Genomic DNA, 14354 nt, shown 5'->3' on the forward strand with positions numbered 1-14354 from the left:
CGACACTAGACGGGCTGCTCGCCATAGTGTTCTATTGTGGCACGCTCCACCCTGAAGTTTGGTTTGTTGTATATCAAGGAATTGATAGGCACTCAAGAATGTGTGCATCGGCCGGGTTTAATCGTCCGACGCGCAATATGCGTTCAACTTATCGGTGTTCATGTGTCCTGCAGTTCACATTGTGACGCGCATTTAGCTGCGGTCTTCATCGATCCATGAGCCGAGTGATCCCCTGCCTAGGGTTTTATAGTAAGGTTCCCAATGTAACACAATCCCGGTGGTACGTCCAAAGACTAACTTTCTGACTAAGTTGTCTTTATTACCCAATAGTCCCAGGCCTTGTGACTTGTGGCTCATGTCTACGCCCATGGCCACCATTCGCTAAGATAGTTTTGAAGTCACTTTGAAGGCCCAGGAACAACTCTCTTAGCACATCGGTTAACCTGGCGCCGCAGTCAACTCATGTGCTTGGATCGGATCGAGCTATTGAGTATTGGGCCTGCATACTCGCTCATCCGTATCCTTTGCGTACCGCCCCATGGCCCTTGTATGTCTGCACCACAGTTCCTGTTCGTTCCGTGCCTATGGCCGGATACGTATTGCACATCGGTATACCTGTCGCTACTCAGGCAACTCGTGTGCGTGGATTGGATCGAGAACATGGTGTGTGCCCCATGTTATAATTGATAGTCCATATCCACTTTATAGGTTAAAGTCATAAGTTGTGATTGCACAACCATTCTTCATAAGAGTTTAATCACTCTTCAACTAACTTTCGTTCTGGTGTCTTGGTATCAAATCGCGTAAGACACAAGATTCTACTGGCCAAATAGAATCTAGCACATTGGTTAACCTGGCGCCGCAGTCAACTCATGTGCTTGGATCGGATCGAGCTATTGAGTATTGGGCCTGCATACTCGCTCATCCGTATCCTTTGCGTACCGCCCCATGGCCCTTGTATGTCTGCACCACAGTTCCTGTTCGTTCCGTGCCTATGGCCGGATACGTATTGCACATCGGTATACCTGTCGCTACTCAGGCAACTCGTGTGCGTGGATTGGATCGAGAACATGGTGTGTGCCCCATGTTATAATTGATAGTCCATATCCACTTTATAGGTTAAAGTCATAAGTTGTGATTGCACAACCATACTTCATAAGAGTTTAATAACTCTTCAACTAACTTTCGTTCTGGTGTCTTGGTATCAAATCGCATAAGACACAAGATTCTACTGGCCAAATAGAATCTAGCACATTGGTTAACCTGGCGCCGCAGTCAACTCATGTGCTTGGATCGGATCGAGCTATTGAGTATTGGGCCTGCATACTCGCTCATCCGTATCCTTTGCGTACCGCCCCATGGCCCCGTCCTTAGAGTTAATGACTAATAGGCTTAACTCTTTGTATGTCTGCACCACAGTTCCCGTTCGTTCCGTGCCGTGGCCGGATACGTATTGCACAACAGTAGATACCATCACCTGACGTATCTAACACACCACTATTGTAACTCGTCGTCGAAGGACCTTTCAAGTGCCTGATGGCCAGGGGAGCTCTTACACGGCACGGAGACACAGTGATGCTCGCCCATCACAGTGTACAACGATCGAGTTTGCTTAAGTGTCTGGGTACCTACACACCAGACACAATGCAATGGCCACGGATCCACACAAGGCACATCACATGCAGAAAGCTTCACCAGATTATGACACATACCACACTCTTGTAACTCGTCGTCGAAGGGGCGTTCAAAGTGCCTTACGGCTAGGGGAGATCTAGCACGGCACGGAGACACAGTGATGGTTGCCCATCAAAGTGTACAACGATCGAGTATGCTTTCCGCGCAAGCGTTCTAAGTGTCTGGGTACCTACACACCAGACACAATGCAATGGCCACGGATCCACACAAGGCACATCACATGCAGAAAGCTTCACCAGATTCTGACACATACCACACTCTTGTAACTCGTCGTCGAAGGGGCGTTCAAAGTGCCTTACGGCTAGGGGGGATCTAGCACGGCACGGAGACACAGTGATGGTCACCCATCAAAGTGTACAACGATCGAGTTTGCTTTCCGCGCAAGCGTTCTAAGTGTCTGGGTATCTAAGCACCAGACACAATGCAATGGCCACGGATCCACACAAGGCACATCACATGCAGAAAGCTTCACCAGATTCTGACACATACCACACACATGCAACTCGTCGTCGAAGGGGCGTTCAAGTGCCTTACGGCTAGGGGAGATCTAGCTCGGCACGGAGACACAGTGATGGTCACCCATCAAAGTGTACAACGAACGAGTTGGCTTTCAACAAATTCTGACACATAGCAAGCGAGCGACCGAGCTACACCGAAGGCAGCCCATGGTTGGTCACTCGCGGACGATCATCAGTAATGATCCTTCCGCAGGTTCACCTACGGAAACCTTGTTACGACTTTTACTTCCTCTAAATCATCAAGTTCGGTCAACTTCAGCCATGCCAGCTGCAGCTCACGAAGGAACCGCGGAAGGTAAGCCTCCAGAAACCTCACTAAATAATCCATCGGTAGTAGCGACGGGCGGTGTGTACAAAGGGCAGGGACGTAATCAGCACTAGCTAATGACTAGTGCTTACTAGAAATTCCAGGTTCATGGGGACCGTTGCAGTCCCCAATCCCGACTAGATGGGCATTTTAGTGATTTCCCGTTCCTCTCGGAATGGGGGCGCCTATTGGCGAGAACACGCTGCGACCCACATTGTAGCACGCGTGCAGCCCAGAACATCTAAGGGCATCACGGACCTGTTATCGCTCATTCTCAGCTTGCTAAACACAAGTTGTCCCGCTAAGCAGGGCAAACGTAGCCGACGACCGCCCGTGAAGGCGCCGCCCGGCTGTAACGTCAGGTGCGCCCGGAGGCGCACTGCTGACAGCGTTCTAGTTAGCATGTTTGAGTCACGTTCGTTATCGGAATTAACCAGACAAATCATTCCACGAACTAAGAACGGCCATGCACCACTACCCTTAAATTTGAGAAAGAGCTATCAATCTGTCTTACCTCGATAAGTTTGGACCTGGTAAATTTTCCCGTGTTGAGTCAAATTAAGCCGCAAGCTCCACTTCTTGTGGTGCCCTTCCGTCAATTCCTTTAAGTTTCAACTTTGCAACCATACTTCCCCCGGAACCCGATTTTGGTTTCCCGGAAGCGACTGAGAGCACCGAATAGGGGTAGCGTCTCCCAATTGCTAATTGGCATCGTTTACGGTTAGAACTAGGGCGGTATCTAATCGCCTTCGATCCTCTAACTTTCGTTCTTGATTAAAGAAAGCATCCATGGCAAACGCTTTCGCTTCAGTTGGTCCTACGACGGTCTACGAATTTCACCTCTCGCGCCGTAATACCAATGCCCCCAACTACTTCTGTTAATCATTACCTCTAGGTTTCTGACAAACCAACGAAATCGTATAAACCGAGGTCATATTCCATTATTCCATGCAAGATTATTCTCGGCCAACGCCAACCCCACGGGGGGGCCGGACGCTTTGTCTTAGCCTGCTTTGAGCACTCTAATTTGTTCAAGGTAAATGTGAGTATCTTGAGCACCATGAGGAGCCCGTGCCGGAGTTAACCGGTAGCACGGTACTCGTTCACAGAGTAACGCCCAAGTACACCATTGTGAGTCGCAGCCGTGAGCGCGCGCACGAACGGCCCCGGCGTGTAACCGGGCGCCCGTGGCGGTCACGTGTCTGGACGGGCAATCAACTTCGAACGTTTTAACCGCAACAACTTTAATATACGCTAGTGGAGCTGGAATTACCGCGGCTGCTGGCACCAGACTTGCCCTCCACTTGATCCTTGTTGAAGGATTTATACTCAACTCATTCCAATTATGGACCATCGTTAGAGAGGTCCATATTGTTATTTCTCGTCACTACCTCCCCGTACTGGGATTGGGTAATTTACGCGCCTGCTGCCTTCCTTGGATGTGGTAGCCATTTCTCAGGCTCCCTCTCCGGAATCGAACCCTGATTCCCCGTTACCCGTCGCAACCATGGTAGTCCTCTACACTACCATCAATAGTTGATAGGGCAGACATTTGAAAGATCTGTCGTCAGTCGACAAGCGACCATACGATCTGCGTCCTTATCCAGACTTCAACTCAAGCCGCCCGGAGGCGATTGGTTTAACTAATAAGTGCACCAGTTCAGCTACCCGCGAGGGCAACAGTCCCGGCATGTTGCATGTATTAGCTCTGGATTTTCCACAGTTATCCAAGTAACTAGTGGTAGGATGATCTTGTGAATTATAGCTGTTATACTGAGCCTTATGCGGTTTCACATTCATTTATGTTTGTACTTAGACATGCATGGCTTAACCTTTGAGACAAGCGTATATTACTGGTAGGATCAACCAGAATTCGTTCCACTACAGACACACACTCGCTTAGTGGGAAATAAATTTCCACACAACTCTCTCTCTCTAGAACCATATGGAATGGCTCTTTGGTGTTGGGTAAGGCACCAATTTGTTGGGGTGTAACGGTCACCACCAACTTTAAGTTGGTTAGGGCACAACGGAAACCACTAACTAAACTTTAGGAAACTAAATTTCCTCACACATTATCTCTCACCATATTAGCACTAGGTGCTATCCACGATTGTACAACGTTTCAACTCTTGAATCGACCGTAGGGCCGCGGAATTGCTTCCGGGCCCCTATTCTCGCTATTAATTGTTCATCTCTTTCAATACATCGAGTTCGTTCCATTGGGTAGTTCGCATGGCGAACGTTTTGATGCAGCCCCCTGGGGGACCACGGCACTTTACACCGGGTATGGTGTATGCGCAACCTACAGATAACAATAAACCCCTTATGCGTGTGTAAACCGATGTTGGGCTGCTCAACATCTTTCATGGTTACATCACTTGCACCAGAACCCACGGTGCCGATTTGGTAATATGTTGTACATTTACTCTCAAGATGTACGCTTCGGCCCCTTATTCAGGGGCTCAAGCTATTACCAGCAAGAACAATCCTCATCCAGACTTGAACTCGAAACACCCGCAGGCGAACGGTTTAACTAATAAGTGCACCAGTCTTGAATCCATGCGTCGGTGGAAACAATGCCGGCGTGTTGCATGTATTAGCTCTGAACTTAGCGAGTGATTGCCTTGCAGCTGTCATACTGAGCGTAGAGCGTGATTATCGCTCACTTGAACCATGTTGAATGGCTCTTTGGTGTAGGGTAAGGCACCAATTTGTTGGGGCGTAACGGTCACCACCAACTTAAGACTTGCTTATAGGTATTTCAACGTTTTCAACTCTTAAATCGACCGTGTTTCATTATCATCTCTTCTTCTTATTAAATGCATAGAGTTCGTTCCATTGGGTAGTTCGCGTGGCGAACGGTTTGATGCAGCCCCCCGGGGGGGACCACGGCACTTTACACCGGGCATGGTGTATGCGCAACCTACAGATCACCAATATATTTGTGATCGATAATGCACACTTCTTACACGACTGACCAGTCGACAGCGCTGCCTTCCTATTATGCGTGTGTAAACCGATGTTGGGCTGCTCAACATCTTTCACGGTTACATCACTTGCACCCGAACCCATGGTGCCGATTTGGTAATATGTTGTACATGGTCTCAAGATGTACGCTTCGACCCCTTATTCAGGGGCTCAAGCTATTACCAGCAAGATCAATCCTCATCCAGACTTGAACTCGAAACACCCGGAGGCGAACGGTTTAACTAATAAGTGCACCAGTCTTGAATCCATGCGTCGGTGGAAACAATGCCGGCATGTTGCATGTATTAGCTCTGAACATAGCGAGTGATTGCCTTGTAGCTGTCGAACTGAGCGTAGAATGTGATTATCGCTCACTTGAAAGGGTCAAGCCCTTTCGAGTCGTCCGGTTTTTACGCCAGACGACTCGGTTCACCATCTTTCGGGAAGGGACCGTCTCGGTCGCAAGCTGCTCCGGTCCCCAAACAACCTGCGACAAATGATAGGAAATGCCGACATCAATACGTGTTCAGTTTGGTTTATCGCTCATAGGTCTTTTTGACCATCGATCCCTGATTATAACTCTCAATTAAACAGTCAGGAGAGTAAGGCATGCCCATCGATATCTCATCGACAGGCGATACCGCAAGAACGGCCAACGACACATCAGGTGATCGATTATTGCTACGACTTTTGCTTAATCGTTTCCACTCCTTAGAGAAAGAAACCCCCGGGGACCGTCTCGGTCGCAAGCTGCTCCGGTCCCTAAACAACCTGCGACAAATGATAGGAAATGCCGACATCAATATGTGTTCAGTTTGGTTTATCGCTCATTGGTCTGTTTGACCATCGATCCCTGATTAAACTCTCAGTAATACAGTCGGGAGAGTAAGGCATGCCCATCGATATCTCATCGACAGGCGATACCGCTTGAACGGCCAACGACACATCAGAGGATCGTATCTTGCTACAACTTTTGCTTAATCGTTTCTTCTCCTTGGAGAAAGAAACCCCCGGGGACCGTCTCGGCCGCAAGCTGCTCCGGTCCCTAAACAACCTGCGGCATCAAATGATAGGAAAAGCCGACATCAATACGTGTTCAGTTTGGTTTATCGCTCATTGGTCTTGTTTGACCATCGATCCCTGATTAATACTCTCAATTAGAAGGTCGGTAGAGTAAGGCATGCCCTTCGATATCTCATCGACAGGCGATACCGCATGAACGGCCAACGACACATCAGAGGATCGTATCTTGCTACAACTCTTGCTTAATAGTTTCCACTCCTTGGAGAAAGAAACCCCCGGGGACCGTCTCGGCCGCAAGTTGCTCCGGTCCCTAAACAACCTGCGGCATCAAATGATAGGAAAAGCCGACATCAATACGTGTTCAGTTTGGTTTATCGCTCATAGGTCTGTTTGACCATCGATCCTAGAATTCAACTTTCGAGTAAGGCATGCCCGTCGATATCTCATCGATAGGCGATACCGGTAGAACGGCCAACGACACACATCTAGGATCGCATTTACTCTTCCTTGGATGGATAACCAATACCCTAGGACCGTTTCATCGCGAGCTGCTCCGGTCCTCAAACAACTCGCGAACCACCGATAGGATGATATTAGGAATGGCCGACTTTCATCCTTTAACTCTCAGTTCTGCTTACCAAAACATAGGTACTTGGACCTTAAAGACCACTATATGTTCCCCGATCGGGGGCAATCGGAACGTCTATCCATCATCAACATCGTTTCACTCATTCCGAACCACCAAATTGGACAGACAGTACCATATTCACCAACCGATTGCTTCAACTTCGCAAACTGTATGGTAAGTTCTACTAATTTCACATCTTACCATCGACTAATAGTGCATAAATCCACTTGGAAATCACTTTTCCTTGGTCCTCGGACCTTCTACGACAACGTCCAACAAATATCCGAAGTCGTTTCCCAACTTAGACCAAGCATTTCGTATCTTTACTTCTAATCGATTTTTTCTCGCATAATTGACGATCAAAATCTAAAAACCACATTTTGAGCCAGAAGCAGTCGTCCGATCGTCCTGGGGGTAGTCTCAATCGATTTAGAAGGGTCCAATTCATAAAGATACATACTCAGTCAAAATCATGCTTCTGGCTCACCTACCCCCTATATAGTAAACGAAAGCGTACAGGCGTGGAAAACGTGCCATTTTTCTCCATCACGGACTTTTTTTTTCTCGTTGCACCGACTCTAGTAAAAAAGTGAAATTTTTTACTAGTTACCAACTTTTGCAAATTATCATCGGATATCACTTTTTATGGTCTATAGTAAGTTCTTATCACGTTTTAGTAGTTTTTGAAAAAAAAATTTTTTTGAACTTTTCAAAATTTTTCAAAACAAAGTTTTTGTAGGCGGTTTTGTGTATGGAGGGTTACTAGTCTCGGGGTCACTGTTTGACCGAAAAACCACTATATATCATTCGAAAGGTAATTTCAAGGGCTACAAAAAATTGTTCTACGGCACCCCCCTCCGACGTCTAGTATTCGAGTTATTGGCCAAAAACCATCACTTGAGCGATTTTTCGTTCAGGGTACCCGACTCTAGTAAAAAAGTGAAATTTTTCTCGATTGACCAAGTGTTGCAAATGACCATCGGATTTCACTTTTTATGGTCTATAGTGAGTTCTGATCACGATTTGGTACTTTTTGAAAAAATTTTTTTGACGCACTTTTCAAAATTTTGCAAAACCAAAACTTTTTAGGCGGTTTTGTGTATGGAGGGTTACTAGTCTCGGGGTCACTGTTTGACCAAAAAACCACTATATATCATTCGAAAGGTAATTTCAAGGGCTACAAAAAATTGTTCTACGGCACCCCCCTCCGACGTCTAGTATTCGAGTTATTGACCAAAAACCGCAACTATAGCGGTTTTTCGTACAGGGTACCCGACTCTAGTAAAATGATGCGATTTTTACTAGTCTAGGAACTTTTTGGTCAAAAAATCAAGTATATGTCATTCGATAGATAATTTCAAGGGCTACCAAAAATTGTTCCACGACACCCCCCTGCGACGTCTAGTATTCGAGTTATTAGCCAAAAACCGCAACTTAAGCGGTTTTTCGTCCAGGGTACCCGACTCTAGTAAAATGATGCGATTTTTACTAGTCTAGGGAACTTTTTGGCCAAAAATCAAGTATATGTCATTCGATAGATAATTTCAAGGGCTACCAAAAATTGTTCCACGACACCCCCCTGCGACGTCTAGTATTCGAGTTATTAGCCAAAAACCGCAACTTAAGCGGTTTTTCGTCCAGGGTACCCGACTCTAGTAAAATGATGGGATTTTTACTAGTCTAGGGAACTTTTTGGCCAAAAATCAAGTATATGTCATTCGATAGATAATTTCACGGGCTACCAAAAATTGTTCCACGACACCCCCCTGCGACTTATAGTATTCGAGTTATTAGCCAAAAACCGCAATTATAGCGGTTTTTCGTCCAGGGTACCCGACTCTAGTAAAATGATGCGATTTTTACTAGTCTAGGAACTTTTTGGTCAAAAAATCAAGTATATGTCATTCGATAGATAATTTCAAGGGCTACCAAAAATTGTTCCACGACACCCCCCTGCGACGTCTAGTATTCGAGTTATGGGCCAAAAACCATTCATACTTGAGCATTTTGCTCATTTTGCCTGTACGGGTACCGGGGACTAGTAAAATCAGGCCAATTTTACTAGAGTAGGGGTCCTTTTTGGTCAAAAAAACAACTTTTGCTCGTTCGATAGGGAATCGATAGGGCAACAAAAAATCGTTCTACGACCCCCCCTTCCGATGTCTAGTATTCGAGTTATGGGCCAAAAACAGTTTATAGCTAATTTTTCACTCGATTTTTCACCAAGTATCGCACATTACTCCGGTTCTATACATTGGATCGTCAATCTTTAAGATTTTATGGGTAGTTCCAACTGTTTGCTACATTTCATCCATACATCACCAACCGATTCAATGTCTGTGCTAGAAGTTATTAGAGGAATAAAAAAATTTACCCTTGGCTTTGGACCGTACAATTTTACCCATTTTTGGCCCATATTTGCCCCATAGCTCCGCCGGTATCCAAGATATGGCCACACTTTCTTCTGGCCATGGGTAGATGGCACTTGTGGCTAGATTTCTTCCATGCACCACTAATCGCTACCATGTCTGTGGCCGGAGCTATTCACGAAAGCGCCTCGCGCACTTGGTCGGATTTTTGGTCCAACTTGCACCATTTTTGGCCCATATTTGCCCCATAGCTCCGCCGGTATCCAAGATATGGCCACACTTTCTTCTGGCCATGGCTAGATGGCACTTGTGGCTAGATTTCTTCCATGCACCACTAATCGCTACCATGTCTGTGGCCGGAGCTATTCGACGAACAACCATCGCATTTACCTAGGTACTTTTTCGGATTTTTGGTCCAACTTGCACCATTTTTGGCCCATATTTGCCCCATAGCTCCGCCGGTATCCAAGATATGGCCACACTTTCTTCTGGCCATGGGTAGATGGCACTTGTGGCTAGATTTCTTCCATGCACCACTAATCGCTACCATGTCTGTGGCCGGAGCTATTCACGAAAGCGCCTCGCGCACTTGGTCGGATTTTTGGTCCAACTTGCACCATTTTTGGCCCATATTTGCCCCATAGCTCCGCCGGTATCCAAGATATGGCCACACTTTCTTCTGGCCATGGGTAGATGGCACTTGTGGCTAGATTTCTTCCATGCACCACTAATCGCTACCATGTCTGTGGCCGGAGCTATTCACGAAAGCGCCTCGCGCACTTGGTCGGATTTTTGGTCCAACTTGCACCATTTTTGGCCCATATTTGCCCCATAGCTCCGCCGGTATCCAAGATATGGCCACACTTTCTTCTGGCCATGGGTAGATGGCACTTGTGGCTAGATTTCTTCCATGCACCACTAATCGCTACCATGTCTGTGGCCGGAGCTATTCACGAAAGCGCCTCGCGCACTTGGTCGGATTTTTGGTCCAACTTGCACCATTTTTGGCCCATATTTGCCCCATAGCTCCGCCGGTATCCAAGATATGGCCACACTTTCTTCTGGCCATGGGTAGATGGCACTTGTGGCTAGATTTCTTCCATGCACCACTAATCGCTACCATGTCTGTGGCCGGAGCTATTCACGAAAGCGCCTCGCGCACTTGGTCGGATTTTTGGTCCAACTTGCACCATTTTTGGCCCATATTTGCCCCATAGCTCCGCCGGTATCCAAGATATGGCCACACTTTCTTCTGGCCATGGCTAGATGGCACTTGTGGCTAGATTTCTTCCATGCACCACTAATCGCTACCATGTCTGTGGCCGGAGCTATTCGACGAACAACCATCGCATTTACCTAGGTACTTTTTCGGATTTTTGGTCCAACTTGCACCATTTTTGGCCCATATTTGCCCCATAGCTCCGCCGGTATCCAAGATATGGCCACACTTTCTTCTGGCCATGGGTAGATGGCACTTGTGGCTAGATTTCTTCCATGCACCACTAATCGCTACCATGTCTGTGGCCGGAGCTATTCACGAAAGCGCCTCGCGCACTTGGTCGGATTTTTGGTCCAACTTGCACCATTTTTGGCCCATATTTGCCCCATAGCTCCGCCGGTATCCAAGATATGGCCACACTTTCTTCTGGCCATGGCTAGATGGCACTTGTGGCTAGATTTCTTCCATGCACCACTAATCGCTACCATGTCTGTGGCCGGAGCTATTCGACGAACAACCATCGCATTCACCTTCTCGTTGCACTTCTTCGGGAATTTGGTGCAACCAAGTTTTCACTATAACTTGGTCATTTTCCGTCCATCGGACATGCGGTTTTGGGTGTCGATACTTGACACCGCGCGCTACAATATGTTTCTCCACGACTATGTGGTCCGATGCTTCCAACAGGAGCTATTCGAGGAGTACCGATTTTTCACCATTAAAAATGCTCGTTTTTGCACCAACTTTTGCCTATAACTCAGGCTGTATCGATCGGATCTTCAATCTTGAAAAAGTTTTGGATAGGTGGCATCAAATGCTACATTTCGTTCTTCCACGTCAACTTTGTCCGATGTCTAGCAAAAAAGTTATTCGCGAACCAAGTCCAGAACCCATGCAATGGCTGCCCACATTGCATACATCACGGCGGTTAACTCTCGTTACTCTATACCGAGGACTTGGTACATTTTCAGGCATTCGTTGCTACTTCTCGGTTCATGATATTCGTTTACGGTCTTCACTAGGGCATTTGGTGCTCCTTATCGGTTCATGATATTCGTTTACGGTCTTCACTAGGGCATTTGGTGCTCCTTATCGGTTCATGATATTCGTTTACGGTCTTCACTAGGGCATTTGGTGCTCCTTATCGGTTCATGATATTCGTTTACGGTCTTCACTAGGGCATTTGGTAATGGGCTTCCCACTTTCTACTGATCGATCCATACTCACTTGCGTGCACCTAGCCTAGGAAGGTTTCCTATGGCTTCCCATCTTTCTACTGATCGATCCATACTCACTTGCGTGCACCTAGCCTAGGAAGGTTTCCTTGGGCTTCCCATCTTTCTACTGATCGATCCATACTCACTTGCGTGCACCTAGCCTAGGAAGGTTTCCTATGGCTTCCCATCTTTCTACTGATCGATCCATACTCACTTGCGTGCACCTAGCCTAGGAAGGTTTCCCTTTGGTACCGACTTCCATCTACGCACTCGATATAACCTAGGTACTTGGTACCGATGATGGTTAACACTCAAGCATTTCTTGCATCCTGCGTGCAAGGTACCAATTTTCACTTCTCAGGTGCGTTTATGAGCCCGCATTAATCCAATATCGCTCTGATGGCCTTTCTTATTATTTCATCCGATAGCCCTTGCCAAAAGCTACCAAAAGTTCCTCCACGGCCATGTGCTCCGACGCTTAGTTTAGGAAATATTCGAAAAAATTCAAAATAGGAAGCATTTTCTTATTGGAAAATCACCTTAAATCGATGGCCATTTTTTGGGCAAAAACTTTAACGTCTTCCCGACTTTGCGGGAATTGCGAATTTTAGGCACCCAGAGAAAATCTTTTACTTTAAGGGGGCGGCCGCGAAGTTGCCCAAAGTCTCGGACACAAAAATTCTCAAGTTCCCCACTCTAGTAAATCGCCCTATGAGTATCTCCTGGCCCGCGAGCTCTGCGAGCGGGCCAGCTTCGGCGATTTTTGCCTTTTCGCCTAGGCGGTTCTTCTACGAAATTGGTCCACAGCTTTTGCTCAGAAAGCTAGCATTTGTTGCAACAGTTAGGTACTTGGTACCACATTTTGGTATCCATTTGGGCATTTGTGGCAACTACTCGGTACTTTGGCCCACATTTCGCTCTACTCGGGCTTCTATGGTGGTACTTGTCGGTACTTCTGGCCAACTTAGGCCAATTGGGTGCAACTTGTGGGTACTCTGTGGGTACTTTAGGGCATATTGTGTCTTTCGGGTGAACCTTCGCGATACTTCATGGGTACTGATGGCCAACTTAGGAACATTCAGTGCAACCTTTGGGCCTAAGGAAATTTGTCCAACTCTTTGGACTTAGAAAATTTTCTGGACTTAGAAAATTTTCTGGACTTGTAAAAATTTTCAAATGTTCAATTTGGCCCACATTTCGCTCTACTCGGGCCTCTATGGTGCTACTTGGCGGTACTTTTGGCCAACTTAGGCCAATTGGGTGCTCTTTGTGGGTACTCTATCGGTACTTTTGGCCAACTTAGGCCAATTGGGTGCTACTTGTGGGTGCTCTATCGGTACTTTTGGCCATGTTAGGCCCATTCGGTGCTATATGTGGGTGCTCTATCGGTACTTTTGGCCATGTTAGGCCCATTCGGTGCTATTTGTGGGTACTCTATCGGTACTTTTGGCCAACTTAGGCCCATGGGGTGCTCTTTGTGGGTACTCTATCGGTACTTTTGGCCATGTTAGGCCCACTCGGTGCTATTTGTGGGTACTCTATCGGTACTTTTGGCCATGTTAGGCCCACTCGGTGCTATTTGTGGGTACTCTATCGGTACTTTTGGCCAACTTAGGCCAATGGGGTGCTATTTGTGGGTGCTCTATCGGTACTTTTGGCCATGTTAGGCCCACTCGGTGCTATATGTGGGTGCTCTATCGGTACTTTTGGCCATGTTAGGCCCATTCGGTGCTATTTGTGGGTACTCTATCGGTACTTTTGGCCAACTTAGGCCAATTGGGTGCTCTTTGTGGGTACTCTATCGGTACTTTTGGCCATCTTAGGCCCATTCGGTGCTATTTGGGGGTACTCTATCGGTACTTTTGGCCAACATAGGCCAATTGGGTGCTACTTGTGGGTGCTCTATCGGTACTTTTGGCCAACTTAGGCCAACTGGGTGCTATTTGTGGGTACTCTATCGGTACTTTTGGCCAACTTAGGCCAACTCAGTGCTTCTTGTGGGTACTCTATCGGTACTTTTGGCCAACTTAGGCCAACTGGGTGCTATTTGTGGGTACTCTATCGGTACTTTTGGCCAACTTAGGCCAACTCAGTGCTTCTTGTGGGTACTCTATCGGTACTTTTGGCCAACTTAGGCCCATTCGGTGCTCTTTGTGGGTGCTCTATCGGTACTTTGGGACATATTATGTCCTTCGGGTGAACCTTCTCGATACCTCATGGGTACTTGTGGCCAACTTAGGAAAATTCAGTGCAACCTATGGGCCTTTGGAAATTGTTCCAACACTTTGGACTTAGAAAATTTTCTGGACTTAGAAAATTTTTTGGACTTAGAAAAATTTTCAACTTCTGTATCTTCTTCATCAAGTTCCATTTTGTGGGACTTAGAAAATTTTCTGGACTTAGAAAAT

General features: G+C 46.8%; 1 non-coding gene across 1 annotated transcript; it reads right to left on the bottom strand.

The window, feature by feature from the left end:
• Nucleotides 1–86: 86 nt before the first annotated feature.
• Nucleotides 87–244, bottom strand: LOC125773215 (5.8S ribosomal RNA). The gene has a single exon (XR_007419965.1). It is a non-coding gene; the product is annotated as a 5.8S ribosomal RNA (ribosomal RNA).
• Nucleotides 245–14354: the final 14110 nt, after the last annotated feature.

The sequence above is a fragment of the Anopheles funestus genome (assembly GCF_943734845.2).
Source record: "Anopheles funestus chromosome X unlocalized genomic scaffold, idAnoFuneDA-416_04 X_unloc_24, whole genome shotgun sequence".
In the NCBI taxonomy this organism is placed as follows: domain Eukaryota; kingdom Metazoa; phylum Arthropoda; class Insecta; order Diptera; family Culicidae; genus Anopheles; species Anopheles funestus.